Source organism: Tupaia chinensis, unplaced genomic scaffold (genome assembly GCF_000334495.1).
Source record: "Tupaia chinensis unplaced genomic scaffold, TupChi_1.0 Scaffold144378_1, whole genome shotgun sequence".
NCBI lineage: Eukaryota > Metazoa > Chordata > Mammalia > Scandentia > Tupaiidae > Tupaia > Tupaia belangeri.
This window is the reverse complement of record NW_006204238.1, coordinates 2045790-2061616: the sequence shown is the minus strand read 5'-3', so window position 1 is coordinate 2061616 and position 15827 is coordinate 2045790. Positions and strand designations below refer to the sequence as shown.

General features: G+C 41.9%; 1 pseudogene; it reads left to right on the top strand.

Annotated features, from left to right (window-relative positions):
- The first annotated feature begins 9278 nt into the window (after positions 1-9278).
- Positions 9279-12353, top strand: LOC102484320 (ribosomal protein S6 kinase delta-1 pseudogene; annotated as a pseudogene).
- The last annotated feature ends 3474 nt before the right edge of the window (positions 12354-15827 follow it).

The window sequence follows — 15827 nt, the reverse complement described above, 5'->3', positions numbered from 1 at the left end:
CGGGGGAAGGGGCGGGACAAAGTTGGAAGGCCGAGGAAGTGGGGTGAGAGAGTGACGTCGGGTGGCCCGAGAGCCCTCTTGCCAATGACAGAGCTGGGAGAGACGGCGAGAGCCAACGGGGACGGAGTGAGAGGTTCTTCGGCCAATTGGAGCTGAGTGAGAGGAGATGGGGGCCAATGGGGACTCCGCGTCCCACCACTGAGGAGAGATGGTCAAGTGTGGGAGGTGAGTTGGTCCCTGCTGGAGAGTCTGTCAGGTTACCTAGCAACCAGAGCTAGGCTTCACCTGTAAGATTACTGAAATATTTGATTTGAGTTCAATTTTAACGTTTTCTAGTCTCCAGAGCCACAAAATGAGACTGGATTACAAAGTGGCGGACTACTTCACTCAGAATGTATAGAGTTGTAAATGTTGTAGACATCAGATTTTAAAATACCCAGTGTTTTCCCCTCTATTCAAAATTCCCTTGACTTTTAAAGAAACTGCCATTGAGAGCATTTTCCTTAACTAAACCTAAGTCAAGATAATTTACGGGTTAGGCATCAGTAAGGAGGATACAAGGCCTTGCCTGAGAATGGAAGTGAATCCTGAATTCAGGGATTTTTGCTAGGCCACGCACTCTAAGTAAGGGAATCTGGTCCCCCCATCACATCTTCTGAGTTTACTATGTGGTAGGTGCCAAAGAAGAAAAAGGGGCCTAATTCTCAGCACAGGGAGTCCAATACAAGCTAGAGAAAATCACTGAAACACTATTTGAGGAATCCAGAGGAGGACAGCCAAGGCCTTATAGTAGACTGCCCATCTCCTGGTCAGAGAGAGAAGCCATAATACTTAGCTCTAGTGAAGGCCTACTGGGGAGGTCCAGAATTGTATGTATGTTCCCCACCTCGATTCCCTTACCACCCCCAACACTGTCGATAAGGGGATCATTGATAATGCTGTGCTTCACACACCACTGTTACGGTGAAGTTTATTATCTGTAGATGCTAACCTAGTAAGGACAGTCTCAGCTCAGCTACCAAGAGATAAAACAAGAGGGAAATGAGGAATAGTGGCACAAGTTCCTTGGGATGAGAGCACCACTCAATAATGATGATCACACCATGGTATTGCCCATGACATTCTTTCTGTTCCAGAATCAATGTTTATCTCGTTCTCATATAAAATAACTAAATGATAAATATGAGTAGAAAGACTTTGCCTGATTTCAATCAACAGTATTTAGGGTGAGGAAAGAGGATTAAAATTCTTGTCATATTAGAATGTGTTGAAAGGTAAAGAAGACAAACCCAAGAAAGATAATAAAGTTTTGTCCTTGAAAAGGGATTGCAGGACCAACCAGTGTCATAGACCAAGGCTACATCAGAGACCTGGATTCTATTCCCAGCCCAACCTGAATGTTTTTGCGGTGGTGAACTTTGTAGTCACAGGAATTAGGGAGGCAGAAGGAAGAGATTGCAACATAGTGAGACCCTGTCTTTTTAAAAAAAAAAAAAAAAAAAAGATAGCAAATAATTTCAAGTCCAAGAGTACACAATAGGAAATGATTAATCAGATAGTCCTAAGGATGATCATCTTAAGCAAATTGGAAACTTGCACTACTCACAGACTGCTTTTTGATCAAATTAATCTTCAAGAGAGCATGGTTATTGATTATTGGAAGACTGAGCAATGGACAACAAAATGGGTTAGTAATTAGATATAGAACATCTTAATTGAATTTTTGAAAACCAGACTCCAGAATTCTATGAAACACAATAGTAGATTATAATAAGCTACACAAATATCATCTATGGCCTGTGCAATGGAGGACAAATTATGAGGGGACTTCAAAAGGTTTGTGGGAAAAAAAGAATTAAAGTATTAGTTTTTAATTTAATTTTTTAAATGTTTTTGTCATAGGGTGCATGCTCTCACTGGAGAGAGAGAGACAGAGAAAGGGGGGAAAAAAAACTATCCCCCAAAAGAGGACGGCCATGTTACAATCCCTTCTCTGCCACCATTCTCCTCTCAGGATTTTGGACACACATTAACACTTACCCAGCATGATTTTCAAGCCACTGGGCCCAGGACTCAAGCTGTGGTCCACCATGTGGGAGTACAGTGCCTTAACCACCATGCTGCCTGTGGTCCCTGTGTGAGTTATTTTGGTACAAAAAAAATACTTAAATCATGCATAGTTTTTTCCTAATATGTATTTTCCATTAAATTTTTGAAGACCCCTTATATACATATATTTATTATGTAAAAGACTGCAAGTTTTTGAGCCATGATTTGATACAAGCACAGTGAAGCAAATGTAATACTTGAATGTGCATTTTGAGAAATGTTATTACATTGTTTCTAAATTTAATGCCCAGTATTATTAACTAAGCACTGTAGAACCTATACATCAAGGATAAACTATAATTTGTTGTACTGCCCTACTTTGAAAGGGAATAAAGCTTCTTAAGAGGCAGGAGGAAGAGCCAGTAGGTGGTGTGGTGGTTAGGGGGCAAGACTCCCACATGGTTGACCATGATGTGATACCTGGACTTGGCAGCTTGCTTTCTCACTTTCTCTCTCTGGATCTCTTTTTCTGTCTCTCTCTCTCTGAGTGCATGTGTCCTATATACACACACACATACACACTAATCCTGAGAGTAATCACTTCTCACTTGTGAACACTGTAACAAGTATTTACTGAGCATCTACTATTTTCCAGTGACTGTAATAAGTGTCTTGTATGTATTATCCGTCCCATCAACCCCACTAGATAAGCTCCAGTTCACAAATGAGAAAATTGAGGCACAGAGTGGTTAGGTAACTTGTTCCAACATATCAATTACAAAGTAGCAAAACTGGGATTCAAACCCACATCATCTGATTTCAAAACCCCTTGTTTCTTCCACTACTTTATGTACAAAAACACAGTTGTGTTCAAAGAATGTGTGGACCAGGATGGGTGGTGGGTAACTTCAACTGAGAGGCTGTAGAGGACAGCACTTATTATCCTAGAGAATCTTACCATGGAACAGGCTTAGTGCTTGGTTCACAGGTTTAGAAGACTTCTTTTATCAGTTTGCTAAGAACAAGTCCATCTCTGAGCAGTGCCCATGGACTAAGTTTACGATGTATACTATTAGAATGTCAGTTTACTACTTAGAGTGCTAAAGGCACCACAACCTTCAGAGTCTACGTGACTGATTCTCTAAGTTAACTACATAGGAAGCCAAGTCAACCTCAGAACATTGATTGGTAAACAGAATTGGGAAGAAAGTTCAAAATACAACTCTTCTAAGCTAGCAGGTTGAGATAACAAGGTGCAGCTATGGAAAATTTCTCAAGAGGATGGTCTTCCAAATAGTGAAGATATGGCAAGTTCATGAAACTACCAATTGCTTTCACCCAAGCCACCTTTAAGCCTGGCTTTGGGGCTTTTGCTTATTTGTTTGGTTGGTTTAAAATGTTTTCCCTTTATTCATGATATAGCACATGCATGTGTACCTGAGCATGAGAGAAAGAGAGAGACAGGCATCCTTCAATGGGTCTTATTGTGCCAAAACCCCCTTCCTCCAGTCCTCCAGCCTGTTGGATTTTGGATCCTCTTGCATGTGCCCAGCATGTCTCAGGCTGACTGAGCTGGAGATTCAACCGATGGCTGCCACATGAGATCTGGCTTCTCTTAAGCATCACACCAGCACTGCACCACGGTCCTAGCTGAAGGCTGCTTTTTTTTTTTTTTTTTTTTTTTGAGAGTTTTAGTTTCTTTTTGGTGGGAGACCAGCAGGTGGCATGGTGGTTAAGATGTTGGATAAACCCACATAGCTGACCACAGTTCGAGTCCTGGACCTGGTGGCTTGCTTTCTCACTTTCTCTCTGTCTCTCTCTAGTCAAATTGAAATAAACAAATTAATAAATAAAATTAAAATAAGTAATTTAAAAAAAGAATTATTTTATTTAACTTTATTTATTTATTTATTTTAATTTGACCAGAGAGGAACAGAATGAGAGAGAGAAAGAAAGAAAGAAAGGGAAAGTAAGAAAGCAAGCCACCAGGTCTGGGACCCAGACTGTGTTTACCATGTGGGAATCTAGAGCCCTTAACCACCACACTTCCCACTGAGAAGTTTTTTGTTGTTGTTTTGCTATAGGGTGCGTGTGCTCCTCAGAAAGAGACAGAGAGAGAGAGAAAGCTAGAAATCACCCCCCCGGGGGATGGCTTTGTTGCAATCCCTTTTCCTCCATTCTCCTCTTGGGATCTTGGGCACACACCTACATGCACCCGGCGTGAGTTTAAGCCACTGGGTCTGGGACTTGAACTGCAGTTGACTTATGTGGGGGTCCTGAGATGTAACCATTGTGCCATCTGCTGGTTCCAGAAGAATGCTTTGTTAATGAGGTCAGAGTACCTGAAGTCCACTCCCGGTTCTCTTTGTCTATGGACATACTTAATTGGACATTGCCAGTAAGTATATTTGGGATTTCCCTTTTTCATGGGTCCATGGCTGACCACTACTACTTCTACCCTTCAATTCTCTAACTAGTTTGCACAATCAATCAGATTAAAGTCTAGTCTTATCTGTCTGGTTGACATTTGGCTTCTTTAGAATGGCTTTTTCTATCTCTGCTCCAGAATGAGTCAGAATTTAAAGCTTAGACCTTAGTAAATGATCTAATTTCCAGTCTTTCCAGGGTTTCTCACTGTGGATTTTATGCACTAAAAGCATATACATAGTCTTACTTTCTCTCATTTGTAGTCTGTGGGAGGAGACTAGCCCACAAACAGCATGAATTATGTGATGTGGTTACAAGTAAGTCCTATTTTTCAAGTCATGGAGTCCAGGGACTCGAACCATGTAGTCAGCAATGTGCGAGTCAACCACCTTAACCATGAACTGGCCCAACTTTTTTTTTTTCTTAAAATAATTATTTATTTAATTTTATTTATTCATTCATTTATTTTAATTTGACCAGAGAGAGAGACAAGAAAGAGGGAGAGAGAGAGAGAAAGTGAGAAAGCAAACCACCAGGTCTGGGACTCGAATCATGGTTGGTCCTGTGAGAATGTCCAGTGCCTTAACCACCACACCACCTGCTGGTCCCAAGGCCAAACTTTTTTTTAAGTGTATTTATTCGTTTCTTCCATAACCAAGTGAGAGAGACAAACTTAGACTGGAGAAAAACCTTTATTGCTGTATTTACTTTTTTTTGTCTTGTGGACTTAATTTCTTTAAAAGTAGAAATGTTGAGCCAGTAGGTGGTACAGTGCTTAAGGCACTGGACTCCCACATGGCTGACCATGGATCAAATCCTGGATCTGGCAGCTCGAAATACATGCCAGGCATGTGTGTGTGCATGCCCAAAATCCAGAGAGGAGAATGGAGAAGAAGGGATTGAGGCATGGCCATCTTCCTGGGGGACATTTTCTCACTTTCCCTCTCTCTGTCACTCTTGTGAATGCACACATATAGTCAAGTATGTTTGAGACAAACTCAATCACCAAAAGAAAAAAAAAAAAAAAAAAAGAAAGAAAGAAAGAAAAAAAAGAAAAAAATAATAAAATAAAAGACTTATGTGACTGTGGGGGCTGGCTGGCAAATCTGAAGGCCATCAGGAAGGACAGGCTGGAACTGTCTGGCAAGTGATCAAGCTGCATTCCATACATCTGGTTTTTTTTGTTTTTTTTTTTGTTTTTTTCTTCAAGGAAGCCTCAGTTTTGCTTTTTCAAGCTTTTCAACTGATTGAATCTGGCCCCCTCAGATGATCTAGATAAACTCTCTTCATGTCGGGACCAGCAAATGGCATAATGGTTACATTGCTGGATTCCCACATGGTCGACTGCAGCTCAAGTCCCAGGCCCTGAGGCTTGAAACTCACACGGGGTGCATGTGCATGTGCATGTGCATGTACACCCAAAATCCCAAGAGGAGAATGGAGAAGGAACTGCAGCATGACCATTCCCCCAGGAGGTGATTTCTTGCTTTCTTTCTGTCTCTCCAGTGAGCGTACACACCCTATAGCAAAAATCTCTCAAAAAACAAAATAAAACAAACTCTCTTCATGTCAACTGACCATGGCCTTTAATTACAAAATACCTTCTCAGCAACACCTAGATTGATATTTGATTGAATAATTGAGGACTGTAGCCTGGTCAAGGTGATATGTACAAACACCATTACATTCTTTTTATGAGTTGGATGTTTTGTAGAACTGGAAATCAATGTTTGAGTATTTTCTCTGAAAATCTGCATCTTATTCTAGTGCTCAGTTTGAAATTTGATACCTATAATATCAATTTAATTTCTCCCTGTTTGTAGGGTCTCCCCAGCCTCCCAGCTCATCTTCCTCTTGCTCCATAACTAACTACTCATTTCATCCTTTAGCCTTCCTGGTTCTTAAACTGGTGGCAAGTTCTGTAGTCATGCCTTCACCCTGATACTTGTCCCATTCCTCTTAGCTCACACATTTAGCATTCTCCTGGTTATGCTTGGGCTGTTCCACTTCAGTCCCACATTCTCATAGACCACTGTGGATCTCCTGGTCTGTGCCCCCTTCACTCAAGGAACAGGCCTTTGTCCAATCCATCTTATGCTCTGCCTCCACGCCAAGGGTAAAGTGGTTCTATCCTCCTAACCATTTTGCACTGGAAAATACCAAACTGCATCAAGTCTTACACTTTCACTGTCAGTGGTTCAAAACAGGCATTTTCTGTTACTTAGAGAATTAAATACCAAAGCCATAGTCACATAAGGTCCTCCGTCATATTGTTCTAGTTTATTCTTACAGAATTTTCTCTCCACACTATGTTGCTCTTCCTCAAATGATGTCTATATACGCCCACATTTCTTATGTAACTTGTGCTATTCTGTCTAGAATGTCTTGCCCTCATTTCTAACTATCAGAATTGTACCTATCCTTTAAAGTGCACTGCAAATGATAACCCCTTCATGAATCCCCTCCCCTTTTTTTGCCATAGGGTACGTGCACAACCATAGAGAGGGAGACTGAGAGGGGAAGTAAGAAATCACCCCTGGGGGATGGCCACATCACAATCCATTCTCTTCCATTCTCCTCTTATCACCTCCCCTTTTAAGTTTTATTTCTTCCACGAGTGAGAATGATAGATAGTACCCCTAACAGGGTCTCACTGCTATAATCTACCCTCAGCCTCAGCCAGCCCTTGGTCGTGGGCAAACTTGTACCTGGTGCATCCAGAGAGTTCTCTGGATGTGAACCTGGAGCCTTCCCATGTGTGTCAGCCTTATAGAACATCATGCTTTACCACTGTGCCACCAGCCGGCCCCATGAATCTTTTCTTGATATCTGTCACTGGATGTCATCTCTCTCTCCTCTGGAGGAGTCCGACCTGGTGGGGCCCCAGGATCTGTTTGAGCTCTCGACTTTTGAGCAAGACTTGGGTCGACTCAGCATGTTGGCGAGGCTGCTTGCTGTATGCTCCAGAGACTGCAGTAGCCTTGCTGGGAAGCGACCCCCCTCTGACTCCCTGATATACTACTATAAAAGAATTACATAGCTCTCTTGTACATCTTGAGTATGTGGTAAGATTTCCCAAAAGTCCTCCGACCGCTCCCCTTTGCCCTGACCACCTACTGTTAATTACAATGCTTTATCCCTGTGGTCACAATGGAGGGTGTGCTGAAGTTCAATCTAGGCAAAAATCTTCTTGACCTTTGAAAGGCCCTTCAAGACACATTTAATATAAATAACCTTTTTATACACAATAGGATTAGGCCGAAACTGGCCCAGGACATTCTCGCCCCATGGTAACTAATGTTCTAACAAAATACAAAACAGTGGTGCCATAGGCTACACAAGTGAATCCACAACAAAACACTTAGGTATACCACAAACCCATTTTAAAGTTTTTCATTAACTTGTTAGTCACTTTACTTTTGACTTAGGAAAACCCAGTACTTCCAGTTGAAGAAACCGTTTAAAGTATCCCTTTACCCTCACCAAGTGAACGATAGGTTCACCCCTTTAAAATAGATAGATATATTAGGATTCCTTTAATTAAATTTTAGATCCCTATAGAATTATATAATTATCATTCTTTATTGAGATCCATAAGAACTAATAACTATACTTGAGATGTTCTTTTCTTAGCATCTCACTCAGTAACCGCAAGACGGCTGCCGCTGAGCATCGGCTGATAATTAACTCTGCTTGCTGGAACTGTTTCCCAAAACTGCACTCCCTGAAGTTCCCAAAAATCTGCTTACATCAATCAAACAATTGTTGAACTGTATCAATGATTAATAGACCTGCCCTTAATCAAATGCTGAATGAAATTTATGATCCCTACTATTAAAATTTTATGAATTGATAATTAGAACACATAGCCCCTCACCCATTTACTTGCATGTATCACATTTTCAATAAAAAGGCACGATGATTCCTAGCAGTTGTCACTCTACAGAAAGCGATCTCTGAGAGTGTCTGACTGAGGATGTGCACGAAAAAGGCACTGAGGTCTTAGTCTTTCCTTCTAGTGCCGCCTCCTTCGAGTCAACCCACACCTGCCAAGGCTGGGCCCCGGCACTCCTCACTACCTTATACCCCTTATAAGACATACAGGAACGGACTTCAAAAAGTTCATGGAAAATTGAATTAAAGTACAGTTTTATTTGGGTGCAAACTCTTTTAAAATGTATAAGCATAATTTGTTCACAGTTTCCACGAACTTTTTGAAGACACCCCCCCCCCCCACGTTAGTCTCGCTGGGGATGTTCAATGTTATGTATTTCTGGAATGCCGCAAAGAGGCATGAGTGCAAGATTTGGATTCCATAGTGTGATAGCTAACTTTTTTTTTTTTTGGAGAGATTTTCACTGTAGGGCGCGTGCGCTCGCCAGACAGACAGAGAGAGACATAGAGACAGAAAGCGAGAAATCACCCCCCAGGGGGGATGGTCACGCCGCAATCCCTTCTCCTCCATTCTCCTCTCGGGATCTTGGGCACGCACGCACACGCGCCCAGCGTGAGTTTTAAGCCACTGGGTCCGGGACACGAACCGCAGTCGACTACGTGGGAGTCCAGCGACATAGCCATTACACTAACTGCTGGTTCCCAGGTCCTGTTCTTCTAATCCTCCTGTTGCCTCTAGTGTCTAGCATACAGTGCCTTGCCATAAGTAGATGCTTACCTATTTTCTGAAATGAACATTGTGGGCCCCCTCGCTGCTCTGCTGCTGCGTGGGGAGCCTGGACTGTGGCGGCGCCGGGTTGTCCTGATGATTCCCTGCCGGCTGCATTGGCGGCAGAGGCAGCGGAAGGATGACCTCTGTCCGGGAGAGGGTTGGCGATCTGGCCCATTTCTACACTGTCACAGAGCCCCAGCAACACCCCAGGGGATACATGGTGTATAAGGTCACTGCCAGGGTTGTTTCACGAAGAAATCCAGAGGATGTCCAGGAGATAATTGTATGGAAAAGATACAGTGATTTTAAGAAACTACACAAAGAACTATGGCATATTCACAAATACTTATTCTGACATTCAGAGTTGTTTCCTCCATCTGCCAAAGGAATAGTGTTTGGGCGATTTGATGAAACTGCTATTGAAGAGAGAAGACAATGTGCTGAAGACCTACTGCAGTTCTCTGCCAATATTCCTGCTCTTTTCAACAGTAAACAGCTTGAAGATTTTTTCAAGGGTGGAATAATTAATGATGGTTCTGAATTAATTGGACCTGCTGAAGCTTACTCAGATTCTCTCATTGATACCTTTCCTGAGTGTAGTACAGAAGGCTTCTCCAGTGACAGTGATCTGGTATCTCTCACTGTTGATGTGGATTCTCTTGCTGAGTTAGATGATGGAATGGCTTCCAGTCAAAATTCTCCCATTAGAACTCTTGGTCTCAATCTTTCTTCAGATTCGTCAGCCCTAGGGGCTGCTGCTTCTGATACTGACCAGAACAAAACTGAAGAAGAACGAGAACATCGTAGCCTCTTTCCTGGCAGTTTAAGACCCAAGCTTGGCAAGAGAGATTACTTGGATAAAGCAGGAGAATTAATAAAACTGGCTTTAAAAAAGGAAGAAGAAGATGATTATGAAGCTGCTTCTGAGTTTTATAGGAAGGGAGTTGATTTACTCCTCGAAGGTGTTCAAGGAGAGTCAAGCCCTACCCATCGGGAAGCTGTGAAGAGAAGAACAGCTGAATATCTCATGCGAACTGAAAGTATCTCTGGCCTTTATAGAAAATCGCAAGTCGATGATGTATCTCAGCCTCCAGGATCACTAAGTTCAAGGCCCCCTCTGAACCTAAGGAGCCCTGCCAAAGAGCTGAAGGCCTTCAGAGTCCTTGGGGTGATTGACAAGGTTTTACTTGTATTGGACACAAGGACAGAGCAGACATTCATCTTAAAAGGTCTAAGGAAAAGCAGTGAATACAGCAGGAACAGAAAGACCATCATCCCCCACTGCGTGCCCAACATGGTGTGTCTACACAAGTACATCATGTCTGAGGAGTCGGTGTTACTTGTGCTACAGCACACGGAAGGTGGCAAACTGGTCATATATCAGTAAATTTCTAAACAGAAGTCCTGAAGAGAGCTTTGACATCAAAGAGGTGAAAAAAACCTATGTTTAGGAAAGATCATCTGCCACAGCCAATTTCTAGCTCTCAGGACAGCAGCAACTTTGAATCCAGAGGAAGTGACGGGGGAAGCATGCTGAAAGTTTTGCCTTTGAAGACCAGTCTTACTCCAAGTTCTCAAGATGATAGCAACCAGGAAGATGATGGCCAGGATAGCTCTCCGAAATGGCCAGATTCTGGTTCCAGTTCAAAGGAAGAGTGCACTACTAGTTATTTAACATTATGTAATGAATACGGGCAAGAAAAGATTGACCCAGGGTCTTTGAACGAGGAACCCTTCATGAAGAGTGAAGAGAGGGTGTTGATACCAAAGCTGTTAAAACCTTCCCAGCACCCCTTGCTGCTGACAGGGGCAGCCCTGGCACACCGTCCCTAGCCCAGGAGCTGAAATCCTTCCCCAGAGATGACGACCCAGAAGCAGTTAGTTCTCCAAGAACATCAGATTCCCTGAGTAGATCGAAAAACAGCCCCATGGAATTCTTTAGGATAGTAAGGATAGCACAAGTGAACTCCTGGGACTTGATTTCGGAGAAAAATTGTATAGTCTAAAATCAGAACCTTTGAAACCTTTCTTTACTCTTCCAGATGAAGACACTTCCAGGGGTTTTAGTGAAAACAAGGTAGAGTTCAAAGCTCAGGACACCATTAGCATGGCCTCAGATGACTCAGTCCCCATTATTTCATTTAAAGATGCTGCTTTTGATGATGTCAGTGGTACTGATGAAAGAAGGCCTGATCTTCTTGTAAACCTACCTGGGGAATTGGAGCCAACAAAAGAAGCTGCAGCTGTGGGACCTTCTAAGTTTACCCAGACTAATATAGGCATAAGAGGAAGTAAACTTTTGGAAGCCCCCAATGTCCTATGTCTCCAGCTTAGTACCCAACAACGCCAAGCCCATGAAGAAGAGGGTATAGAAGAATTGAGAGATCCCTCTGCTCCCCAATCCCACAGTATAACTGAGAAACACTATGCACAGGAGGACCTTGGGATATTATTTATAGCAGCTGTCGATCACAGTAGTTTAGAAGACATGTCTTTGTTACACAGCTCAGATCCCAAGTTCCAAGGACTTGGAGTGGTTGAGTCGACAGTAACTGCCGACAACACAGAGGAAAGCTTGTTTCATATTTCTAACCCACTCTCAGGTGCTAATGAACATAATGCAAACACAGACACTTTAAAAACAGACGAAGTATTGCTATTTACAGATCAGACTGATGATTTGGCTAAAGAGGAACTGACTTCTTTATTCCAGAGGGACTCTGAGACTAAGGGAGAAAGCGGGTTAGCACTAGAAGGAGACAAGGAAATACATCCGATTTTTGAGGACCTTGATAAAAAATTAGCACTCAGCTCCAGGTTTTACATCCCAGAGGACTGCATTCAAAGACGGGCAGCTGAAATGGTGGTAGCCCTCGATGCTTTACATAGAGAGGGAATTGTGTGCTGCGATTTGAACTCAAACAACATCTTATTGAATGATAGAGGACACATTCAGCTAACGTATTTTAGCAGGTGGAGTGAGGTTGAAGATTCCTGTGACAGCGATGCCATAGAGAGAATGTACTGTGCTCCCGAGGTTGGAGCAATCACGGAAGAAACAGAAGTCTGCGATTGCTGGAGTTTGGGAGCTGTCCTCTTTGAACTTCTCACTGGCAAGACTCTGACTGAGTGCCATCCAGATGGTGACTCTGTGGCATTCTTGAAAAGATCTATTCCCCTATTCCCTTTCTCTCTTCTCTTGTCTAGTTAGGTGTGAGGCCAACCCCTGACTCTGTGTGCATGTATATAGGAACAGGAAAAGGTGAACAGCAGAAGCCAGAGAAGACTCAATTTAGTGGCCTAACTTTGAAAATGTTCTGTCTCTCGGCAGAAGATAGAAGCTTTAATGGCTGAGATATTTGAACCTCTGTTCAATCATTGGTTGGCCAGTAAGCTATGCTCTATAAGGGTAATCTCAAGGAATCAAAGCTTCTTAGTTTGATAAAATGAAATATAAATAAGCTCTTGCAGTTCAACCCTCTGGAGCATCTTGGTGCTGGAGTTGCTGGTATTGATGATATCAGATCGCATCCATTTTTTACTCCAGTGGACTGTGCAGAACTGATGAGATGTACACAGTACAGGGCTGTCTTCATACATTCTGATCTCTGTGACAGGCATCTCCAGCACAGAGGCTACTCTGCCTCACACTTGCTTATGAAGTACCAAAAGGCTAAGAGAGAACAATTCATTTACAGTTACTGTCTGGACAAGATACTAGCTAATTTTGCCAGGGACTGTTACGTACAAACCTTTAACCAAGGTGTAATCTCAGCTTAATCTACAGTAAGTGTTGCAGATGAGTTGTAAACCCAACTCAATTAAGTTTTACTTGAAAACAAAGGACCTTTTTGTGGCAGCTAACAGTGCTTTGTGCTGACCAGAATTAGTTTATATGCTCAAATTAATATTTGCTGGATAATATACTAAAAGTACTTCATGAACAATGTCATCTATAGGGCTTCAAGAGTGTCATCTGGGGAACCAGCAGTTAGCTAGCGTAATGGCTATGTCGCTGGACTCCCATGTAGTCAACTAGACTGCGGTTCGCGTCCCGGACCCGGTGGCTTAAAACTCATGCTGGGCACGTGTGCGTGCATGCCCAAGATCCTGAGAGGAGAATGGAGGAGAAGGGATTGCGGCATGACCATCCCCCCGGGGGGTGATTTCTCGCTTTCTGTCTCTATGTCTCTCTCTGTCTGTCTGGCGAGAGCACACGCCCTGTAGTGAAAACCTCTCCCCCCAAAAAAGAATGTCATCTGTAGGGCTTCAAGAATGAGGGGAAAAAGAATATACCCATAATGTCTGACCGGAAACCTGTACCATGATGCTGTATGTATCGTGAATGGTCTCAGATTATTTCTGTGAGAATGAAGCACTCCATTGTCAACTTCGTATCTTGTTGGTTGATAATGCTTATTTAGAGACACATATAAACACTGTCTCTCCAACCTCAGCTTTTTACCCTCATCTTTCCATTTCCTGCACCCTTGCTTATTCTGTCATATTGTTCTTCCTACTCCTGTTAACACACATGCAACAAAAAAGGGAAGGGAGTATTTATTTCCCTAACTTGTATCAACTTGATAAAGACTAAGAAATCATGATCCACAATAAACATGATAAAATTTTTTTAAAAAAATGAACATTGTGGATCTGAGTCATTATTTCTCTAAACATTTTGTGCAGTGAACTGCACATATGATGTCTAAAATAAGAATACTGGCTTGTATTCAGTTCGGTAGAGAAATAAAGCTGCTCTGAGGAAGAAGACCTGCTATTTTGGGTGACAACTTGAGTTGCTGAGATGATAGGAAAGTGGCATGTCTGTCCTACCTTGCAAAGCAAGACAGGGAGCAGAACACCGAGTCACATGTGGTAAGATGAGAGAAGGCAACTTTTCAACAAATGAAGGGAAAGAATTGAGGGCACTATCTTAGAAAGAGGTGAGTATTTCTAGGCCCTGAGGAGAGAGAGAAGATATCAATGAGAAAATCAAAATAAAGAAAAAAGAAAAAACCTCTTATGGACCATGAGAATTTGGTTAAGAAAATCTACTATTCTAACTTTTTCAAATAAATTTTGGGGACCAGCAGTTGGTGTAATGGCTATGTCGCTGGACTCCCATGTAGCCGAGTGGATTCCCATGTGGTCCAAGTCCTGGACCCGGTGGCTTAAACTCACAATGGGTACGTGTGTGTACACATGCAAGATCTCGAGAGGAGAATGGAGGAGAAGGGATTGTGGCATGACCATCCCCCAGGGGGGCGATTTCTCACTTTCTGTCTCTCTGTCTCTCTCTGTCTTTCTGCTGAGTGCATGTGCCCTATAGCAAAACCTCTCAAAAAAAATTTAAAAAAAAAGAAAAAGAAAAAAAAACAAATAAAATAAAATTTGATTTTGGAGTAGTTTTTTATTTACAGGAAAATTGCAAATATTATACAGAGTTCCTATATATTCCATACCCAGTTTTCCCTAATGTTAATGTTTTACATTTGTCACACTACTGTTCTGATATCAATGCATTATTGTTAACTAAGGCCTATATTCATATTTCCTTGTTTTTTATCTAATGTTCTTTCTCTGTTCAGGATCTTGTCCAGGATACTGTATTATATTAAGTTGTTATGTTGCCTTAGGCAATGACAGTTTCACAGACTTATCTTCAATAATCTTGAGTTTTGAGAACTGGTCAAACTGTCTGACTGGGGTTTGTCCAATATTTTTCTCATGGTTAGACTGGAGTTTGGGTTTTCTAGAGAAAGACCAAAAGTTAAAATGCCATTCTCATTAAATCATATAAAAGATTCTGTCTTAGTTTGTTATTGCATTGTTAGGAAAGGATATCTGAGTCTGGGCGCTTTCATAAATAAGATAGAAGTTTATTTACAAACTTACAAGTCTGGTGGCTTTAAAGTTCAGTTCTAGGTTTAAAGTGGGGTTGATGGAAGCACAGGGAATGTCAGGCAAGTACAGAGAGTGTGGTAGAGGTCTTGATTGATCTTTATCTTATAACAACCAACTCTCTTGAAAACCAACCCCTTCTAGCAAGAGCTATAACTCATTTGATTTCTCAAGACATTATTAATCTCTAGTTGTGAGATTGTCACCTCTGTGATACCGTCACCATGAACTAGACATCACTCCCCCTGGGACACCATGAAACAAGTAAGTTTTCACTTAACACCTTCACAATAAGTTAACATAATCGAACCTCAACCAATGAATTTCTGGAGGACATATTCAGACCATAGCAGGTATATACTATTGGCATGGTTTATCACTTGGTCCTCTGGCTGAGGTACTCTTTATCAGATTTCCTCACAGTAAAGTTACTCCTTTCACCTTTTCTGTCTACTTTCTATAGCTTTGAAAGAAAGCCAGTATATAATGCTCACGCTTAAGCCGTTGTTTCCCTCTGGCTTAATTTCCTAATACCCTCATAATTACCTTGTTTTTCTCATAGCCTCATTTTCACCCTGGTGAAAGCAGCCCAATTTCCCTGTGACAGGTGAATCCATATGAAAAAAACGTTCCTTTCTCCCAGTTTTTCTTCTACAGAAATATGGTGTATTAGTCAGCTACCACTGTGTAACAAACCACCCCAAAATTCAGTAATTTAAAACAGCAATTATGTATTTGCTCATATATCTGCAAGTTAGCTAGGGGTCATTGCTTACATGTC